Source organism: Cynocephalus volans, chromosome 1 (assembly GCF_027409185.1).
Source record: "Cynocephalus volans isolate mCynVol1 chromosome 1, mCynVol1.pri, whole genome shotgun sequence".
Taxonomy (NCBI): domain Eukaryota; kingdom Metazoa; phylum Chordata; class Mammalia; order Dermoptera; family Cynocephalidae; genus Cynocephalus; species Cynocephalus volans.
Genome location: NC_084460.1, coordinates 58,371,824 through 58,394,996, shown reverse-complemented (window position 1 = coordinate 58,394,996; position 23,173 = coordinate 58,371,824). Strand labels below are relative to the sequence as shown.

The 23,173-nt window shown below is 39.8% G+C and overlaps 1 protein-coding gene across 13 annotated transcripts in view; it reads left to right on the top strand.

Annotated features, from left to right (window-relative positions):
• Positions 1 to 23,173, top strand: part of DIP2A (disco interacting protein 2 homolog A) — a 116,508-nt gene that overhangs the window by 832 nt on the left and 92,503 nt on the right. The gene's annotated exons all lie outside the window — the stretch shown is intronic.

Below are 23,173 nucleotides of genomic sequence, written 5' to 3'. Positions count from 1 at the left end.
GTCGTGGCCCTGCAAGCCCCAGCCCTACCCACCCCTGAGACTCAGGTCAAGGCACTGCACCACGTGCTTCAGTTTCCTTATCTGTAGAATGGGATTATAGCAGCACTTTCCGGATTGTTATGAGGATACCTTAATATAAGCAAAGCACTTAATACATAAATAAGGAGGCTCTTAGCCTCATATATGGATTTTTTTTTTTAAGTTAAAAAGGAAGTCCAATAAATGGTTGATTGTTAAAGAGACTGGAGTAATTTGGCTTTCAGAGTGATGGGTGGTATTCCCCATTTGGATGTTATGGCTTTCCAAGGCCTGTGTCCTGATGTTCTGTTCAGCTGTCGTAGGGAAAAGAGTAAGTGCTCCCCAGTATCAGGAAGTCCTTACAGTCCTTGAAGAAAACTATCTAAATGTTTCTTAACTCTGTTTTTGAGACTTAAATGCATTCTCAGCTTTTAGAATTAATTTTTTTCATAATCCTTCCCTACTTCCTCCCTCTCTCCCTCCCTCTGGCCAGACAGGGATCAAACCCTGGACCTTGGTGTTATCAGCACCAGGCTTTAACCAGCTGAGCTAACTGGCCAGCCCCATAATCTTATTATTTGTACATTAAGTTTCAGATTAATATGTTTTGCTGGGGCTTGCGTAGTGAATCCTTGAAACAACATCTAATAAACATGCACTGGCGTGCAATACCTCATTTAATCCTCACCAACCTTAGGGAGGTAGGTGCTGTTATCTTTTACACATAATACAACTACTTGTAACTTTTGAATTCAACTTTCAAATTTTTAAAAATTCTGTAATGTACAGCACATTTTAAAGAAGGAAGTTCAATAAGAAATGGGTGATTTGAGAATTCTTGGTGATTAGATGCTCTTGGGAAGTCTGAAAGACTTAACTAAGGAATGGTTGTGATAGGATCTGCTTTTTTTTTTTCTTTTTTGTGGTGGCTGGCCAGTATGGGAATGTGAACCCTTGATCTTCGTGTGTTAAGGCTCTTTAACCTGGGAAAATCACATAGATAAAGTTTAGATTTTAACACATTTCAAATATGTTTTTGTACATCGCTTCTAATTTCTGCTCCAGTGTAGTATTCTCTCAAATCCTTGTTATCTTGTTTTTGTATGCTTGCCTGGAGTTGACAGTTAAATAAGTTGTATCCTTTCTTCAAGGAATTTCATAAGTTCTGTGACACATAAGTACTTCAATGAAAGAAATGTTTCTTATCTATTGAATCCATTTATACTGTTGTCATTTTAGGCATATATAGGATGTGTATAGGTAATTAAAGGGTATAAGGTTCTGCAACATGCAGAGGAAACTGGAAAAGTAGTTTAGGATGGGAAAGGGGGTGGACAAAAAGTGGTAAGGGGAAGAGATAGAATGCAGCAGTAGCCAAAGAAGAGGGAGCCCTGACTTCTTTTCCGGCTCCTAGGCTGACCTGACACCTTTTGGCCAAAATAGGTCAGTAATTACTTGGGAACGGTCACACTTGGCCCTCCTCCCAGGGTACTTCCACACTTTTAGTGCTGGCTTCTACAGTTTATGTTGTGATTGTTGTTGACATGGGTCCTCTCGGTTGGACTTGGCAATGCTTAGTGATAGGACTATGTCTTAGACAGATTTTTGGCATCTTCCCACAGTGGCTGGCATCTGGTAAGGGTACACTGATTTATTACATCTCTAAACTTGGGTTTGGTCAGCTGAAAAAAGAGGTGAACACCAGCTTTATTGATGTTCCAGGGTTCTTGTAAAGATTGTCAGATAGTATATAGGAATATGCCTTGAAATTGGTAAGGTGTCTTATTTACATAATTAGAGGAAAGTAATGCTAATGAATCATTTTCCTAAAACAACCATAGTGTTTCATTGTCATTATCATTATTTTTATATTTAGGTCGAGCAGAAGTTGTAGAAAGTGGGACACTCTTTGCCTGTCCTGTGGTGTGCCCCCTTCCCCCCGCACCATTCAGGGGGAAGATAAACTTCTAATTCAAAGTAAAGTAATGTTAAAATAGGATAACTTCTTCATAGCAGTCACATTTGCCTGAGTGAGAAAATGCTTAAAACTTAGAGTTATCACTGTGCTAGTTGGTTGGAAGGAAGAAGAAGCTTAACACAATGCTTTGAGTCATATGTGTCCCCCAGAGTTTCATGTATTGGAAACTCGATCTCCATTGTAACAGTGCTAAGAGGGTGGGAAATCCAATTATGGTATTTAAAAAGGTGGGGCCTTTAAGAAGTGATTAGATTGTAAGGATTGTGCCCTCACGAGTGGATTGGTCCATTCATGGAGTAATGGGAGTGGTTCTGATGGCTTTATAAGGAGAGTGAGCGAGAAAGTTCTTTCTTGCTCAGCCCATTCTTGCCATGTGATTACCTGTGTTGCTGTAGAGAATCACCCAGAAGAAGGAACTCACCAGATGTGTTCCCTGGACTTTGAACTTCCAGAACTGGAATAAATAAATTTCATTCCTTTATAAATTACACAGTTTTGGGTATTCTGTTATAAGCAACAGAAATGGATGAATACACACAGACAAGATGTTGCTTTCATGGAAACTGGTAGTGAGTGTTATCTGGATAATCAGAATATGCTGTATCTACCCCTCAGCCTGCATACCAGCAGTGACTAGTTGAAAGTGTCCCTTTGCCTTCATTCAGAGCTCACATGTGGCCTTATTCTTTAACATCCTCACTGGATTCTCATCATCAACAATTGTGTTTGGGGTTGGCCCTCAGGGAAGGTTCTGGACCTAGAGTGTACCAATTTCTTCCCATAGTGCAGGTTTGCTGAATTTCTGTTATGGATTTCCAAAAGGGAAATAAGGCTTAGCTGTGTTGTTGCTGCCTAAATTTTCTGGTTATTTTGCCCTTCCTGATTTAAGGATCTCTTTCAGAATAAATTGAAGATGAAGGGTGGAACTGTGCAGAACCCCACTTTTATTAGACTCACCCCTCAAACTCACCCTTGAACAAACAGAGAATAATTTGTACATGTGGCTCCTGAAAGCATATCAGAATGCTCATGGATAAAAGAGAAATCATTAAAGGTATAACCATGATTTTTAAAAAGAAAATTCCTAAGCCTTTGTGCCTTACCTATTATTGTAACAAATTACTTTGGACATATCTCACAGCTGATTTTGGCACACCAATGCCGTACAGTATCTTGGAGCTATTGCTGCTGAACTGCTTTAAAAACATAAACAATGGTGTAAGGTTTGTTCTTTGTTTTAATGGTCTGTGGTGGGTTAGAGAGGAAATTCCTACACAATAGGCTACATTTGTCCCACTCCTATTACTTTATTCTGGCTGATAGGTCTATTCCATAGCTTTAACTTTAGTCTTTTTCTTGTTTTCCTGCATTCTGATAATGAGGGGACTCCAACCTGTATGGAGTCAAATGAAAAGGGGGAAAAGCTAGACTTATGATGGGTTTACATCTTGATAAACCCATTATATACTGAAAATTTCAATAAGTTGAAATTGCATTTAATACATGTAACCTACTGAACATCATAGCTTAGCTTAATGTAGACTACCTTAGATGTGCTCAGAACACTTACTTTAGCTTATTACAGTTGGCTGACATCATTTAACATAAAATCTATTTATAATAAAGTGTTGCATATCTCATATAATTTATTGAATATTGTACTGAAAATGAAAAACAAAATAGTTGTACAGGTACTCAAAGTATGGTTTCTGTTGAATGCATATTGCTTTCTCACAATTGTAAAATCAAAAAATCATAAGTTAAACTATCGTAAGTCAAACCATTGTAAGTTGGGAACTGTCCATACTGGAAGGGACTGCTTTAGCAAAAATTTTTTCCTATTTAATTTTCTTTAATTTCTAAAATCTGTGATACAATTCTTAGTTTTCAAAATAACAGCCTGCCATTGCCTTTATGTTGGTAAACATTTGTTGTGCGTCCTATTTTCTGGTATGTAAAAGATCTCATGTCCAAATTCTGCTCATCTGTCAGGGCCCAGCCCAAATGCCCTCTGTTTTAGTCCATTTTGCATTGCTATAACTGAATACCACAGACTGGGTAATTTATAGAGAAAAGTTTATTTCTCACAGTTCCAGAGGCTGGGAAGTCTAATATCATGGTGCTGACCTCTGATAAGGGCCTTTTTGCTGTGTCATCTCATGGTGGAAGGTGAGAGAGAAAGAACATGCATGCTCTGGAGAGGGAGAGAGAGGAAGGGGTTGCACTCGTCCTTTTATTGTGAGCCCACTACTGTGATGAACTAACCCACTCCTGTGATAATGGCATTAATCCATTCATGAAGGCAGATCCCTCATGACTAAATCTCTTCTTAAAGGTTCAAACCTCTCAGCGCTGTTGCATTGGGGATTAAGTTTCCAACACATTAACTTTGGGGTACAAAGCACCCCAAACCATAGCACCCTCTTATTTTGAGCCTTCCCTGGTCATCTCTGATATGACTTTCTTAGAACTCCCATTGCTCTTGTTCCTCCTTTGGAGTTCTTGCCACTTTTTGGTTTTGCATTTGTTATTTATATATATTCACTCATTCAGTAATTATTGAATGCCTACGGGGTGCTAGATAATGTTTCAGCTGTCAGAGGTCAGGTTTAGTTCTGTTTTTCCATCGATCATAAGGCTTTGCACAGTGGTCGCAAACCATGGTTCACAGACTTCTCAGGGTTCCTGAATTTTTTTCTGAGACTATGAGGGAAGACTGTTTTCATAATAATACTAAGATGCCATTTCTGTTTTCACTGTGTTGGCATTTCTACTGATGGTCCAAGAGCAATGGTAAGGAAAACTGCTGCCACATTAGCATGAATCGAGGCAGGGACTCCAAATGGTACTAATAGTCATTGTATTATTCACCACCACCCCACTTGCAGTAAAAAAGTGCTGCTTTCATGTAAACATACCCTGATAAAGCAGTAAAAACTAATTTTTAAAAATCTGTTACTTGAATTCTTATCTTTTTAATAATCTATGTGAGGAAACGGGAAGTACACGTAAAGTGTTTCTGCTGTGCAAAGAGGGACAGTGCCTATTTTGAGGAACAGAAATTGTACAGTTTGAATTACAGAGTGAACTAGCCACTTTTGTTATGAAACGCCATTTTTACTTGAAAAAGTGGTTGGTAGACAAACTGCAGTTATTCAGATTTAGGTATTTGGTGGATATTTTCTGAAAAGTAACTGACAATTTGTGGCCAATGATAATATTTGTGCTTTCAAGTAAAAATTAAAATTTTGGAAAACCTTTATCTGCTACCATGAGCTTGACAATGTCCTAGTTCTCAAAGACTTTTGATGAGATTGGTAGTAATATTAATGAATATGTGTTTTTGATCATGTAATGAAATGTACTGGGAGATCTGCATAATTGAGTATAAATCAGTATTTTCCAAATGACCAATGTACCATGTTACAAAATTGTGCGTGGATGATATAGATCCATTCAAAAGACAGACTAATGCATTTGAATGTAACTGTACGAAAAGTTTATTGATAAGTGTTTAGATTCTACATTGTAGTTATTTTTAAGAAACTACCACTTGCCTAGTTTTAGTGTAGTATCGAAGAAGAATGTCCGCAAGATATGAAAAGGCTGCGGAAATACTCCCCCCTTTTCCAACTACATGTCTCTGTGAGGCTGGATTTGCTTCATCAAAACCACATATTGCAACAGATGGAATGCTGAAGCAGATATGAGAATCCACTGTCTTCTATGAAGCTAGCCATTAAGGAGACTTGCAAAAATGTAAAACAATACCTCTCCTCACTAAATGTTTTTGTTTTTAGAATTTATTTTTTATAAAAATTTTATTTATGTTAACATCTAGTAGGTTTATTATAAAAAGTTTTAAATTAGTTAAATGTTTAAAAACTTTCACAGTTTTAATTTTTAATATGGTTGATATAGCCCATGTAAACAAAAGCTCTTTGGGTCCTCAATAATTTTTAAGCATGTTGAGGGATCCTGAGTCCAAAATATTTCAGAACTGCTGGTTCATGCAACTGTCACAGAACTTTTAGTGAAATACCTAGATGTCATTGTGCATTTCTTAATTTTTTTGTAATATTTCTTAGCCATTGCCTGGTATAATAAAGATTTCTGTTTATATAAGTAAGAACAATCAGGTGTTTCAATTTATAAAGCATGTTTGAAAAATCTTTAAAAATTATGCTTTCTGACTAGTTGCTTGTATATACCATTTTAGCAAAATTTATTATTCAAGATTCAGGAATACTTCCTTTAGAATTTTTTTCTTTTCATAGCAAATCATTCCTGTGTAATTGTCTCTTTACAGAATTTTGATCTATATGTCTTAAAGACAGTTTAGTACCAGAACAAGTACTACATGATCCCACTTATATCAGGAATCTAAAATAGTCAAACACATAGAAGCAGAGAACAGAATGGTGGTTACCAGGGGCTGGGAGAGGGAGAATCTGGTAGGTGTTGGTCAAAGGATAAATCGTTTCAGTTATGCAAGATGAGTAACTCCTAGAGATCTTCTGTATAGCGTAGTGCATATAATTAACAATGCTCTATTGTATACTTAAAAATTTATTGAGTAGATTTTTTTCTTTTTTTTTTTAATTGAAACATGATTGTATGTATCTATGGGATATAGTTGAATATCAATACATGTGTGCAATATATATGATGCTCAAATCAGGATAATTAGTATATTCAACATTGCACAATGTAATCATATTTTGTGGCCCTTTACCAGTTTCTTGCTAAACCATCCCCCTTCCCACCTCTGGGAAGAGAGTAGATCGTATGTTAAATGTTTTTATCACACCCAAAAAAAAGGGAGAGAGGAGACGTTTAGAGGTGGTGGTTATGCTTATTGCATTGTCTATGGTGAAGGTTTCATGGGTGTACACTTATCTTCAAACACATCAAGATGTATACGTTAAATATGTAAAGTTTTTGTAGGTCAATCATACCTCAATTAAAAAAAAATATATGTCAGTACCATGATTTCAATTTCAATATCCTAAAACTTTATACAAGCTTCATTGCCAACTGTTCTCTACATGTTCAATGCCTGCCTTTCTTTTACAACTTAGGTTTAAGCATCACTTTCTCGTTGAAGCTCTGCCTTCTGCTAATATCCCCCCATCCTGCAGAGTTAAGTGCCTGCTGCTCTGTGTCCCTTTAAAACTCACTGTATCACTCTTGTAGAATTTATCACAATATTGTAATTACAGTCATGCATTGCTTAACAACAGGAATACGTTCTGAGAAATGCATCAGTAGGCAATTTTGTGTGAACATCATAGAGTGTGCTTCCACAAACCTAGATGGTATAGCCTACTACATACTTAGGCTACATGGTATATATAGCCTATTGCTCCTAGGCACAAACCTGCACAGCATGTTACTGTACTGAATACTGTAGGTAGTTGCAACATAATGGTAAGTATTTGTGCATCTAATCATATCTAAATAGAGAAAAGAAGGTAATGCCTTGTGCTAGAACATTAAGATGACTATAACATCAATAGGCAATAGGAATTTTTCATCTTCATTATAATCTTGTAGTACCATTGTGATATATGCGGTCTGTTATTGACCAAAACATTGTTATGGGTACATGACTTTGTTTGCTTGTCTTTTCTCTGCCGTTTCACAGGAAAAACAAGAGGAAGTTTTGATCTGTTCATCTTTGTGTCCCCAGCACCTTGCACTTTTTAGGCATTTTAATGACTGTTTTTTGAATCAATAAAAAGAGTGAAATTTTACATGGTGCTTATTCTCAGTTTCAGATAAGTGTAAGTGGTTAAATACTTAGATTTTTTGTAACAGTTTTTCAGATTCAGTGAAGCTATCAGCAGGGTAGACCTGTATCTCAGGGAGCAATTGAACCAGGATGTTGCTCTAAGCTACTAGGAAGAAAAAAATTTAGCTGAGATGAGTGTGCTGCTGCTCTTGTCCTCTTCCAGGAGTCCAGGCTGAGCTGGAGAAGTCCTGCTGGTGTGGAGCTCAAGAACTGACATGGAATCCAGCAGGTTGTTCCAGGCCCTGTGAGGGTAGGATCCACTGATGGCCTCAGCTGCTACACTTTGGGTCCATATCACCTTCAAGCTGAGGCTACCCTTCCTATAGCAGGAATACAAAGGCTCATTCCTGGGAATCCTGATGGGGACTTTGGCTTAAGGACTCCTCACTGGCCTGGCCAAAACTTTCTTAGGGTTGCCCACAATCTAAGACTTTTCCTGCCCAACCTGCCTTCCTTTCCTCTCCCCTTGGCAAGGATACACCGACTCCCTCCCATTTTCCCTCACAGGCATTTTCCCACATAAATTTCTTGCACATCGAATCCTGTGATAGTGTCTGCTTCTCAGAGGACATAAACTGCTGCAGGTGGTCACTGGTTACCACATTAGAAGGGCTGATTTATGTAAGGTTGTTGGTTTAAAAGTCTGTCTCCCTTATTGAGAGCTTGCCCTTTGAGGTTGTACCTGGCACACATTGTTGGTCAGTGTATATTGAATTGAATTATTCACTCATCTCAGGACCCTGTTGCTGACTCTGGTTTAGTTGTTCATTTCGAAGCTTCATGAGAGGACAGGCTGTGCCTGCCTTGTTCCCCTCTGAGCCCCAGCACCCAAGCAAGCTGTTGTGCTGTTCACGTTCACTGGCCGGTTACATACACAGGTTGAATATCCTTTATCCAAAGTGCTTGGGACCAGAAGTGTTTCAGATTTCAGAATATTTGCCCATATGTAATGAGATATCCTGGGGATGGGACCCAAGTCTAAACACAGAATTCACTTATGTTTCAAATGCACCTTATACACATAACTTAAAGGTAATTTTGTATGGTATTTTTAATGATTTTATGCATGAAGCAAAGTTTGTACATTGAACAGAAGGCAAAGATGTCACTATCCCAGCCACCCATGTGGACAGTCTGTGGTTGTTTGGCATCACCATCTGTATTAGTCCATTTCTGTTGCTTATAATAAAATTCTTGGAACTGGATAATTAGTAAGAAAACAATTTATTGCTTACGGTTTCTGAGGCTGGGAAGTCCAAAGTCCAGGGAACACATCTGATGAGGGTCTTGGTGGTGGCGACAGTGACCCAGGGGTCTTACATAGCAGAAAATGGCAGAGCAGAGAGAGAGTAACCTCTCATGTGCTCTTCTTGTAAAGCCCTCCTAACCTTGCCTCTGACCATGATTATTAATCCGTTCACTGAGGCATGGTCCCACCATCTAATTACCTCTTCAAGGCCCCACCTTTCAATTACCATTATAAGATTTCCCACCCTCAAGAGTTACAGTGTGATAGAGTTTGGATATGTTCTCCCCTCAAAACTCATGTGGAAATCTGATCCCCAGTGTGACAGTGTTGGAAACTGTTTGAGTCGTGGGGGCGGGTCCCTCACGAATGGATTAATGCTCTCCCTAGGTGGGGGGATTAATGAGTGAGTTCTCTCTCTATCAGTTCCCGCAAGAGCTGGTTGTTTTATCAGCACCACACTCTCCCGAGTGAGCCACGGGCCGGCCCAAGAGCTGGTTGTTTTAAACACCCTGGCACCTCCTCTCTGACTTCTCTTACTTCCTCTTGCCATGTGATCTGCTTGTACCCGCTGTCTGCCTGCCTCTTTCTGCCATGAGTAGAAGCTGCCTGAGGCCCGTGCTGTCCCAGGATCGTAAGCCAAATAAACCTCTGTTTTTTATAAATTACCCAGTCTCAGGTATTTTTGTTATAGCAACACAAACAGATTAATACACAGTGGGAATTAAGCTTCTAATATATGAACTCTGGGGGACACAATTCAATCAATCCACAGCACCATCATTCCTGACACTGAGTTTGTATGCTGCTGATAAGCAATTATTTTCTTACACTTATTCACGCATTGTTTTTGTTCTAGGGTGGTGTCTGCAGGGGAAGGGGAGAAGTCGTTGGATCTGAGGTACATTCTGAATGTAGAACTGAGGGGATTTGCTGATGGCCTGGATGCTTTGGGTGGAGGGCAGTGAGGAATGAAGAATTTAATCCTAGGTTTTTGACTTGAGATTCTGCAGTGGTGAGATGGGGAAGAAAAGGGGATAACTGGGTTTGAGGGAAAAGGCAAGGAAGGATTTGAGAGAGTTTCAAGGAAGAATTTGTCTGAACACATTAACTGTGATGTGTGTCTGAGTAGCCATGTGGAAATTTTGAGTTGGCAATATGATATGCAAGTCTGGACTTTGGGGAGAGGTCTGAGCCAGAGATGGACATTTCATTCATTGTTGTCTTCGAATATGTGTTGAGGGATACCGCAATACACAGAACAGAAATTTCTGCCCTTACAGACCTACACTCTGTGGGTGGGGGAAGATGATAATATGAATAAAAATATATGGAATATTAGGTTGTGATAAGTGCTATTGAGAAATATAGAAGTGAAGAGGGATGGGAGTCAGGTGAGGATGCATGGACATGTCTAGGATGGGAGGCTGCAGTTTTCACGAGGGTGCTCAAGAAAGGCCTCCTTGAGAAGCAACATTTAAGTCAAGATGAGAAAACGTGTGTTTTTGGGAAATTTATCTGGGTGGAGAGCTCTGCAGGTGGTGAGGCCCCTAGGCAGGTGAGTGCCTGTTCTATATGAGAAGCATCCTGGAGTAGAGGGAGTCAAAGGGAGTAGAAGAGATCCCACAGGGCCCTGCCTATCTGCCAAAGATTGGTGTTGACTCCACTGGAGAAGGGAGCTGCGGAGGGGGGCTGTTGTCTGATCGATGGCTTGTGCAGGGACTCTGTCCCCATGATGTCATTGATAGAGCAGGAAGAGGCTGGGGGCAGAGAGTGAGGTGCAGAGAGTGAGGTGCAGAGCAAGGACAGAGATACTGCCTAGTTGGCTCAATCCTTTTGCTGTTTCAAGATGACTTTGAGAAATGTATCTATTACTGCATCCAGTTAATGTATATCAAATGCCCCATGCATGTAGCAGGCACCATGAATGTTAACGAATTTGCTATCCTAATGTCGTTTCACCTTCATTGTTTAATGGCCATTTGTAGCCTAACCTGACTACCAAGTGTAGAGCTTTCATTGAAGAATGGCCACCAACTCCTCTAGCTTGATGGGTCTTCCTCATGCGACTCATGGCACCATCTGCTTTTCTTTAGGAGCATCTGTCGTAGGGGGTACTTCTGGAGAATTCTGCATCTCATGTTTGTCTTCTGCACTTGGCAGCCCCGAGGACCTCGAAGGGAGTGGAACTGCTTTTCTGCTCAGTGTTGGCCAGGCCTGTAAACCACCTGGATCAGGCAGTTGTTGGCAGGGAGGAAGGAATGTGCTGTCTCGAGGCCACCCTTCTTTAGGAAGAGCACCTGCCCTTCTCCCCAGGGCAGGCTCTCAGCAAAGGTGTGTGGGGTATTTGTGGGTCAGGGTTGTGCGCTCTGAGGCCATCCTCCAATCGGTCATTTACTTCCCTTCTGTCCTTTAACCTTTAATCTCACAAAGTGCAGTGAATATACATCCTGGACTTAGAAGTTTGAAAAGAGATTCGGGGTGGGGGCACTGGTCTGCTAGAGTGAAGAGTCTTTGTCTGATGAAGTGTCCTCATGAGACATGAGCATGGGAGAGTGGAATCACTCCCATGCCTGATGCCTGGCACCTACCTTTCATGTAATGTTTTCTCAGTGAGCATTAGCAAACTCTTGCTGCTGTGACTCTTCTCTTGTCATCAGGGGCAGAGCAGGGGCCAGGATAAGTAGTCTATCTTTTTGAAAATTAAAGATAAAGTTGGAACTAAAGAGCTATAGTTTTATTTTTGAAGACATATTTATTTAATCTTTTAATGTATTCTTTTGTCTGATGTGGGATACATTTATTTAATATAAAAATGAATTTATACCAAGTATTTGGTCACTCTGCTATAGCTGAAGAAATGGTGGAAATAAAGTAGAGTTAAGTTAAAGGGAAAACTTACTTTATTTTGCTGGTAAATCTTTTTTTTTATTATTATTTACTTTTATTTTTAAGGGCAATTTTTTAGAGCAGTTTTAGGTTGACAGCAAAATTGAGAGAAAGGTACAGAGATACCTCCTATGCCCCCTGCCTCCACACGTGTATAGCCGCTCCCATTATCAACATCCCAATAAATATTTTAAAACTAATTCTTGCTGTAGCATTTTGTTTGCAGTGAGCTTGCTTCTGGGTAGGACTAACATAATCCTTGTGGTTCAGTCTTTATACCCTTAAGTTATCCAGCATTTCTGGTATTGTTCTTCTCTATTAAAAAGATTAGGAAATTATATACCAGGGTGTTTCAAAAAGTTTGTGGAAAAATAGAATTAAAAGATATGAATCTTTCCATGAGGTTTTTTAAAGTACCCTTAAACTACTTGGCAAAGAAAAACTAGTCAGTAAAGACACAGTACTTAAAAATAATTTTTTTTTTTTAAAGATGACTGGTAAGGGGATCTTAACCCTTGACTCAGTGTTGTCAGCACCATGCTCTTCCAAGTGAGCTAACTGGCCATCCTTACATAGGGATCTGAACCCGTGGCCTTGATGTTTTCAGCACCACACTCTCCCAAGTGAGCCACGGGCTGGTCCTTAAAAATAATTGTTACCTCTACTATTTATTAATAAATAATCACTTAGAGTAATATATCTGCGGTTCTCCCTTCCCTTTTTCACACAAGAAATGAATGGCCTCTGTTCTGGAGATGGCCTGGGTTCTTGAGGGCAACAGCTGAAACTGTAGCTGGGGATAGTGATCATGCGAGGATTTCCTTTCAGACCTTGGCTTTGTTTTAGTCAGCTGTAAGGGAAAAAAAAAGAAAATCCTGTTTCTTTTTCAGTCTACACTATTCATGATTTAAGAGTACCTTTTTGGAAACGGGAAAAATAACTTTTACTCCCTTTCTGATTTCAGAACTTTTTCTACAGTATCTTCAGTAAAGAACCTTTAAATCGAGTCTGAAACTCAAAAGGATACATTTGTTCATATGTTGAAGCCCTAACCTCTCATGGGTTATGTTTGAAGATAGGACCTTTAAGGAGGTAATTAAGGTTAAATAAAATCATAAGGGTAGGGCCCTAATCCAGTAGGACTGGTGTCTTTATAAGAAGATACCAGGGATGTGTGTGCACAGAAGAAAGGCCACATGAGGACACAGCAAGAAGGCAGCAGTCTGCAAGCCAAGGAGAGAGCCCTCACCAGAGAGGAACCCTGCCAGCACCTTGATCTTGGACTTCCATTTTCAAGAACTGTGAGAAAATGAGTGTCTATTGTTTGAGCCATCCAGTCTGTGCTTTGTTATGGCAGCCCTAGCAGACTAAGGCACGCAGTGTGTCTTCCTGTCTTCAGCAACATCCAACAGACTGAGTGCCATGACGCTTATGGCCCAGTGGAGGCCCAAAGACATGTAAATAGTGGCACTGTTATGAAATGTGTGCAGGACCCAGCAGCCCAAGAAGGGGAGTGATTATCAGTACTGGGTGAGCAGGGCCAATGGAGAAAATAAAGTTTCCTCCAGCTTTGTTTTGAAAGTGCATGTAAGGAGGGTGAAGTAGGAAAGCCAAAGCTGAGAGGGTCAGGGGAATTCCAGACAGTGTTCCACAGGCAGATGAGTGGAGGGAGTAGGCTGGGAAAGGCAGAGGCTAGCTCACAGCAGGATTCATGCATCCTAGTAAGGTATTTGGATTGGATCCTTTGGAGTCAGATGCCTCCTGTAGCCAGTTGGGTGTTGTGTATGTGTGAGGTGACCAGGAGTAAGGCAGGAGGGAGGGTTGGCACCTGTCAGTTCTAGAGTGGCACTGTCTAGAGCTGTCGGCAGTGTTGGTAATTTTTTTTGTTGTCCAACATGGTAGTCACTAGCCACATGTGGCTATTGAACACTTGAAATGTGGCTAGTGGGACTGGTGAACTGAATGTTCAATTCAACTTAATTTTAATTAATTAAAATGTAAATAACTGCATATGGCTAGTGGCTACTCTGTTGGACAAAACAGCAATGTATGCTCTGCTTAAAAGCATTGTATTAGAAATATCATCAAAATGTATCTTATGCAGTTTTCTGCCCCTGCTCTTGAAAATGGGAAGAAAATGGGAAAGATGAAAATATATGCGTGTGCATTCAAGAACTCAGGAACTCTTGTAAACAGAGATGGCCAATTTTAAAAACCATGGGGGTGGTTTTTCTTGGATGCTTTATTAAGTGATAGAGCAAGCAGTTCCTTTTTTAAAAAGAGGTATTAAGCAGCAATTAAAATATTCCTATCTTGTCTATTCCTATCTAAATATTCCTACAAAGAACCTATTTGTAGTCGTCCAGGGCAAGATAGAACAACCAGAGAACAACCAGAACAGAACCAGCTTCTGTACGAAGAAGTGGATATGGAAGGAGGGGGGTCCAGGGTGACTCTGGAGTTTCCAAAACGAATGACTGGGAGATAGTGGTGCTGCCCACAAAGATATGGAACCCAGAGAGTTTGGGGTGTTCAGGGAGGGCTGAGTGGCAGTATCCAAGGGGCATTTGGGCAGGTGGGTCTGGAGCTTCTAGAAAGGGCTAGGCTAGAGGTAGAAATTTGGGTGTCATCGGCACATTAATAATAATTGAAGTGGATATGATTGTCCTGTAGGGAGAACTGAATAATGCAAAGAGGGTCTAGGATAAAACCCTGAGGAACCCAAACCCATAAGGGAAAGGCAGGGGAGAGAGTCTACAGGGAAGACTGAATGAGGAAGGTGTCCACAGGAGGGCATAGAATAGGAGTGTGGCATCTGTGCCAAGGCAGGAGAGGGTTTTAAGAAAAAGGAATGTTTGTGGGAGTGGAGGATTTTGGGGATTGATATTTATGACCAACCATCAGGTAAAGAAAGATGACTGTTCTTTTCCAAATCTCATGGAAATGGTTGAAGAGGTTTTAAAAGTTGAAAAATTTACAGTAGTCTGGATTCTGGGAAGTGAAAAAGATAGATTAGAACAGTGAGAACTCTCAGATTAGGGAGTACAAGAGTAGGGCAGATCAGGAACAGATGGACCATACGTCCTTTGAGCTGAGTTGGGAGGGGCAGGAGTGGGAGGCGGTGCTGAGGAGAGGACGTAGGTTTCACTGGGTTTCCAGAGTCTGCCGAACATTCCCTTAGGAGACGACACCAGCTATGTGGGGAAAGGGGAAGCAGATGGTCTCAGCCAGAGCAGCTTTTCCGCTTATATTCCTCCCAAGACTTCATTTGAATGGAAGGTGCGCAGCTGAAAAGTTAGAAAAACACTGGAGTAGATATTTAAATTCTCTTCACAGTTGTAGAGCAGTGGTCAGTTCTAATCTTGAGTGTCCAGTAAGAATTGTACCATAGTGTGGCTTTAGCTCACCAAGTGGTGGTTAAGGGTATTCTTCCACTAAATGTTTGCTATTTTAAAAGGTTTATTATCTGTTTACATATTTATATAATACAAACTTGTTAACCAAGAGCCATAGTTTTATGGAAGATCCTCATTACCCTTCTCTGTGATATTGTTATCTACCAGTATGTCCTGAATGCACGTTCAGGGCCTTACTTTAGTTAAATGGGGTAATTTAAATGAGCTCATGAGTTCTGTAGAAAATATGGCAGACATTCATGTAGAGCATGTACTCTTCGGTCCTAGCTGACCACAGGCTTCAGTTTGAAAGTCTTTTAATAGTTAGAAACTGTTGAATGTGGACGACTGCTTCTTATTTAATGTTTTCTCTAATTGTGAAATATTTCAAAAATACAAAAAACCTGTGAGAATCATAATACACACACCCATTTACCCACCACCCAACTTTTTGAAAAATTAAAATTTTGCCACATTATCTTCAGATCTTTTTTCAGAGGACCATTATAGAGAGTTGAAACCCCACTCACTCTCTGAGCCCATCTCCCATTCCCCAAACTTCTCTCCTGAATTTGGTATTTTATCATTTTGTTGCATTTCCATATATCTTTAACAATCTGTAGTGCTGTTTTGCATGCTTAAAAACTCTATGTAAATGATCTACTCTAGGAAAAAGATTCTTCTGAATCTTTTTATCTCAATATTATGTTTTTAAAATTATGACAATTATGTTAATACCTGTAGCTGTGGCTCATTCTAACTAACTGTATGTGGTATTGTCTTATATAATTATACCATGGTGTATTAATTTTTTTCTCCCAAGTGTATATAGAGGATGAGCAATCTGCAGAGTTGGTACCAGCATCACTCCCAGTCCACTTGGAGGAGAGTGCCTAGGGGAGGTGCTGGGCTGTAGACCAGGGGGAAGAGCTCAGGGAAAAGAGGGAGATGGAGTAGCCATCAGACAGGTCAGGCCCAAGTGCCAGGAGCTGGCAGGAAGTGTAGGAGTCAAAGTGGGCTCGATATTGGAGGGAGCAGATCCACCGTGGGTCAAGGCAGGTGTGGGATGAATCTCAGTAACGGCATATTCTGGCCGTAACATCACTGTTACTCTGTAATGACCCTGCTAGACCATGGACATATAAAAACGATCATTTAATTTCTCTGTGTAGCCATTTGGTTAGGGTAAATCTGGCAACATTGACCTAGAGAGGTTTACCCTTTCCAATCTAAGTCAAGGAAGCACATGCTTTTTTTCTTAACGGCATAGAAGATTAAAGATTTATATGTATGTATAATGGTTGCCTAATATAGTATGTTCAGTAGTGGCCCCAAAGATACCAGATCCTAATCCCAGGAACCTGTGAGTGAATGTTACCTTATTTGCAAAAAGAGTCTTTGCAGGCATGATTAAATTAAGGATCAGGATGAGAAGAATTATCCTGGTTTTTCTGAGTACCCTAAATGCTATCACAAGTATCTTTAGAAGAGAGAGGCAGAGGAAGATTAGACACACAGAGAAGAGGGAGGAGGCTGTTAGCACCAAAGCAGAGACTGAAGTGTCGTGGCCACAAGTCAAAGAATGTTGGCAGACACCAGAAGCTGGAAGAGTCAAGGAGGGGATTCTCCCCTAGAGGTTTGGAGGGAGTGTAAAGCTGCTGTCACCTTGATTTTGGCTAACTGAAACTACTTTTTGGACTCTGGCTTTTATTCTCCCAGAACTGTGAGAGAATAAATTTCTCTTGTAAAATCACAGGAAACGAATCCACCCACCTTAAGGTCTGTGACATTCTTAGAGGAGAAAGTATTTTCATTCATTATTCATTCTTTATTACCTCTTAGATTGTGAATTATATCAGAGGCCTGAAGTATTTTTGTCTTTTCCTTTATGGTTAGTGCTCTTTGAGTCGTATTTAAGAGATCTTTCCCTACCTCATGGTCATGAAGATATTCTCCTGTATTATTTTTTAGAAGCTGTGTTGTTTTATCTTTCACTTTCAGATGCATAATCCACATGGAATTGAATTTTGTGCATGGTGTGAGAGAAGAGTCATTTCATTTCTATTCTGTGTGGCTATTCAGTTGACCCAGAACATTTCTGGAAGAGTCCTTCTCTCACCCATGGCTCTGAACTGATTTCTGCTGTTGCTCGACATGTCTGTTTTAGCACCTATTCCATTCTGCAGTGTAGCTTAATACGTCAGTTTCCATGCAGAAAACCTGCAAGAATTTTGATTGGACTCAGACTCACTCAGCATTCATTTAGAGAGAAATTATATCTCTATAGAATTGAGTCTTCATTTGTTTAGGTCTTCTTTAATTTATCTGAGTAATGTTTTTAGCTTTTGGGTAGTGGTCCTGCACACCTTTCATTAAATTTGTTCTTGGATTCGAGATACAGTATTTTTCAGTTCTAGAATTTTTTTTTTACTCACAATTCTACTTTAAAGTTCCATTATGTGTATCTTTCTATTATCGTTTCTCATGGTTTTTAATCATAGCTTCTTGCTGCCCTATAAGCCATGTTATTTCTGATCAAGTGCTAGATATTGTTTAGATGGTAATGATTTGTGACCCTACATGGTGCTGTGTGCCTCCATTAGGGGTTTTCTTTTGCTTCTGGCAGGTGGATGGGCTGGGCCACATGCAGTCCAAAATCACCTCAATCCACTTATGGAGAAAGTGATTTGAAACTGACTCCAGTTCCTGTGAGGGATGCTCTGTTTTCAGTTCATACCCAGGATGTGGTCCTTCCGAGTTTCAGCAAACAGTGTGACTGCTTTCCAGGCCCCTCCTCCTTGGTGAGCTACCAGCTCCACGAATCTGTCAGAATTCCCCTCAGCTCAGCTACTTTGTTGTTACTTTTATTTATTTATTTATTTATTTATTTTTTGTCCTTTTCGTGACCCGCACTCAGCCAGTGAGTGCACCAGCCATTCCTATATAGGATCCGAACCCGCGGCGGGAGCGTCGCCGCGCTCCCAGCGCTGCACTCTCCCAAGTGTGCCACGGCTCGGCCCTCGTTGTTACTTTTAGACTTGGCAGACCTTTCTAGGGGAAAACTGGCCCCCATTTCTTCACTTCTTTGTTAGTTTGGTAATGTCTTCAGATTAAAGAAATTTATGCAGTCTTCTTAGCTATTTCCATCGGGAGAGTTCATTTGAGCCTCCTAATACTGCCATTGCTATATATGGAATTTCTCTGTGTGTTTGTGTATTCAGGTTAATGAACATATTTTCCCTATTTTCTTAAAATTTTTGAGGTAAAAGAAAATATTTAAACTTAACATTTAGAAAGTCTACTTTTAATTACAAACGAATGAGACAATAGACATTCAAACCCTACTGTACACTCTTCAGTGTAAAGCATGAATAACTTAACTTTCTGCAGTCAGGTGTGTCGTGCTTTTATGTATTAGATTTGTATATTTAAGACCCTTGTGTTTGGAAATTTTAAGACTTGGAAAGTGAAATTTCCACCTGCTTATGTTAAGTACAAGAATCACCATTACCTGCGAATGGTGCCACCCTGCAAAATACTAATCTTCACAGATTTTTCTTTACCTTTTATTCTGCACCACAGGCTTGTGCCCTGCTGCTTTTCTTTGTGGTGCTCTGTCTTGAAGTTTGACAGTGGTCAGGTATGGGTCCCTGTGTGACCCTCCATCCTCTTTTATTGCCTCCCTTCCTCTTCTTTCCAAGCACCTCCAGCAGGACCCGTCCAGTCCAGCAGCAGTTGGGGACATGCACAGCTGCTGTGGCCCCGAGGCTTTCCTTGGGGACCTGGGTGGGCTTGTGTGACCCATACTGGAACCCAGTGTACTCTTGGACCTCTTCATTGGGAATGAAGTGAGGGAATGAACACTGGTAGCTCTATCCAGCTCACTTGGGTCCCAGATTTCTGGTGAGCATCTGATCTCTGGCTTGTGCCTGTCATGGAGGTGGTCGTGGTGATCTGCCCAAAGGCAGACTGCAGTGGGCTGGATCCTGCCTGGGCCTGTGGGGTTCCTGTTCCAGCCCTGTGGGGCTGCTCCTTCCTTGGCCACTCTTGGTCCATGTTGGGGTCACCCAGCTGCTGACTGCCTGAAGTACTTCCTTGTCAGACACTTCTTTCAGACTGGGGGGCTGATTTGCAACAAGTGACTGCTCTGTTTGCCTACCTTACTCGGAGGTGCCTGAGGAGCGCCCACCTCACTGTCTTGCTATCTGTGCCTCCATTGCCCCTCCCGAGGGCTGCTCTCCCCTGTTGATCACCTCCACCTCCACAGCTCCTCCTCTGATACATACATACTTTTAATTTCATTTTTTAAGTTATTTTACAATCAAATAGATTTTTTTCTTTTGGTGTACAGATCTATGAATTTTAACACATGTATAGATTCTTGTGACTGCTGTCATAATCGGGATACAGAACTGCACCATCCCGCAAAACATTCCTCATGCCGTCTCTTTGCAGTCATCTTTCTTCCCAGCTCCTAACTCTGGCAACTGTGGATCTGTTCTCTATCCTTATGGTTTTGTCTTTTCGAGGATGTCATATAAGTACAGGCATACAGTATGTAACTTTTTGAGGATAGCTTCTTTCATGCAGTGTAATGTCTTTGAGACTCATACACGTTTTTGCATGTATCAGTAGTCCGTTTCTTTTTATTGTCGAGTAGTTTTCCGTGGTGTGGTTATACCACAGTCTGTATATCCATTCACTTGATATCTGAGCTGTCCCCAATTCTTGGTGATTATGAATAAATCTGCTGTAAATGTTTGTGTATAGGTTTTTATGTGAACATAAGTTTTTATTTCTCTAGGGTAGATAATCATGATTGGAGTTGCTGGGTCATCTGGTGAGTGTATGTTTAACTGTATAAAAAACTTCCAAACTGTTTTCCAGAGTGGTTGTACCATTTTGCATGCCCATCAGCAATGTATGAGAGTTTCTATTGCTCCACAATCCTCAGCACTAGATATTGTCAGTATTTTTTATTTTAGCCATTCTAATAGGTATGTAGTGAGTGGTATCCCATCATGGTTTGACTTCGTGCTTCCCTGCTAGAAGGAAAAGGATAAGTTCAGTAATCAATTAAATTGAAAATAGAAAAAAAATCAATGGAATCAAAACCCGATTCTTTGAAAAGATAACAAAATTGATAAACTTCTAACAAGATTGACAAAAAATACAAATTACCATAGACACAAAAGGCACAGTTACCAAAATCAGGAATTGAAAGAGGCCTTATTTCTCTAGACCCCACAGATTTGAAAAGGATGATAGGGAATACTATGAACAACTCTGTCCACAACTTAACTTTCAACAACTTGGATGAAATAGGAACAATTCCTTGAAAACCACTGAAACTCATCCATAATGAAGCAATAATAACCTGACTAGTTGTATAACTATTAAATGAATTAAATTCGTAGTTTAAAAACATCCTGGAAAATAAATCTGTGAGCCCATATGGTTTTGCTGGCAAATTTTATCAAACATTTGAAAAAGAAACAACACCAATTCTGCACAATCTCTCTCATATATTTTTAAACGTTTTACTTTGAAATAATTTTAGATTCATAAGAAGTTACAAAATACTACATAGAATTCATCTAGTTTCTCTCAATAACATCTTATGTAACCATACCACATTGTCAAAATCATCTTCCATACATTCTTACAAATGTTTATGTGATTATTGTGATAAAAAGTTTGAAGAGTTCAAATTGTGTGAAATAAAAAATGAAATCTGTCTCGCACCCTATCCAAAGGCAAATAGATGAATAAATTACTCCCCATGGGGACCACTATTAAGAATTTGTTGTGCATTCCTCCAGATATTTTCTGCGCATACACAAATACATCTACATATAAGTACTGAATGTATCATTTTATTTATTTACTTTTACCAGAACAGGATCATCCTATATGTGTGTGTATAGATAGATCGATCGATCGATCGATAGATAGTTTTTCATCTTGCTGTTTTTACTCAGTAGGATATCATGAATCCATGCAAGTGATACCCACCCTCAGACCCCTCAAATACCAGGGTATTTTTTTTTTACAACTGGCAGTGTTCTATAGTAAAGATGTGTGGCAGTATATTTACTTCTTTTTTTTTTTTTTTTTTTAGTGCCAGTAAAATCTTGTTTTTATGAATATTACAATAACAACAACAAAAACGTATATTTCTTTTTTTTTTTTTTTTTTTTTTTTTTCGTGACCGGCACTCAGCCAGTGAGTGCACCGGTCAGTCCTATATAGGATCCGAACCCGCGGCGGGAGCGTCGCCGCGCTCCCAGCGCAGCACTCTACCAAGTGCGCCACGGGCTCGGCCCAAAAAACGTATATTTCTTTATATCAAATGTACAATAACATTATGTTTTTCCTTTTGCTTTGAGTGTCGGAAAGCTTGATCTAAATTTGATTCTTTGTTATGATATTATTAATAGTATATTTTCTATGTTACTCTGTTTTTAGTTTAATATCCTTTGTAGGAAATTATTGTATTTTAAGTACTTTATATTACAAACTTTATAGGTGTTAACTTTATAAATGGAAGAAATAAATTGCAAATGCAGAGATTTGGTATTCAAATCAATAGTTTTAGATATTTTCAATATTTTATATATTTAATATTTGCCTGAAAGGGACTGGTTTTGTTTTGGTTTTTGGTTTGTTTTGTTTTTGTTTTTTCTTTTCTTTTTTTATTTTAGGCCTGCAAAGAAAACATTTAATGAAAAGAACAAGATATTGTAAAAAATAAATTATTTAAAAAATTATTTTGTTGAAAAGAAAATTCTAAAAGGTAAAGTGAACTTGACGGGCAGTTAGGTTGTCTCCCGTCATTTGCTGTCACATATAGTGTGCACTACCCATCCTTGCTGAGTGCTTTTGAGAATGGGTTTTTAGAAACTGTGTTGCTGAGTCAGGCTGTTGGTGATATTACTTGAGGTTTAGCACCTATAATCCTAAATGCAATCATTCTGTGGCAATGGGTGTCAGCCAGAGCTATAGATTGTACGCTACCTGCAGGGCTTTGAAGAACAGCTGCCAGCCCATGGGCCACCAGAGAAGTGTGTCCTGAGGATGGGCCTAGGCATTTTTCCAAAGTCCTGCAGGTGGCTGGATGCTCAGCTGGAGGAGAGCTCTACCTAAGGTTCCCTCCAGCCGTTGGGTCGGGGCTGCACCCATTCTGTGCAGTGGCTTGGGGAGCTTGGCTCTGATGTTTGTCTCCTTAGGCTTTATGTTTCATTGTTCTCTGAGATAGTACTGAAGCTGGGGTCAGAAAACTTAGGATTTGAGTCCCTTCTCTACTTGCTTACTAGCTTTGTGTCTGGATTCCATTTTGGAATTCTGCCTTGCTCTCTGTGTGGTTGGAAGCTTGGCATTTGATGGCATGTGGGCTTAGTGTCTGTTAAGTTGGCTACATAAAAATATGGTAAGTGGTTACACATGAAAATGAAAATGAAATAGCTGGTTATGTTCAGTTGTTTCAGTAAAGAAAAAAATGAGTCAGCTTTTGGGATATCATAAGCATCAGACAGGGAGTTAGTGGTTTCATTTCTCAATGCTTTTTGGGTGCCTTCACCATCGTAATATTCATTTGAAACGGGAATATAAGGAGGACTGTTTCTAAGAAATGAATACTTAATTTTCACATATTCTGGAAAATAGATTGCTCTGCTTTTCCATAGGGGTTTCTCAGTTTTAATTTAGTGTAGCAATATTTACTTTTCATTTAGATTTGTCACGTATTTTCATATATTCCAGAGGAAACATAATCTTTTATTAGATGATTCATTAAAAAACATATCCTTTAAGTTGCACACAAGTTGAGATTTAACAAGCGCAATTGTGTGGTC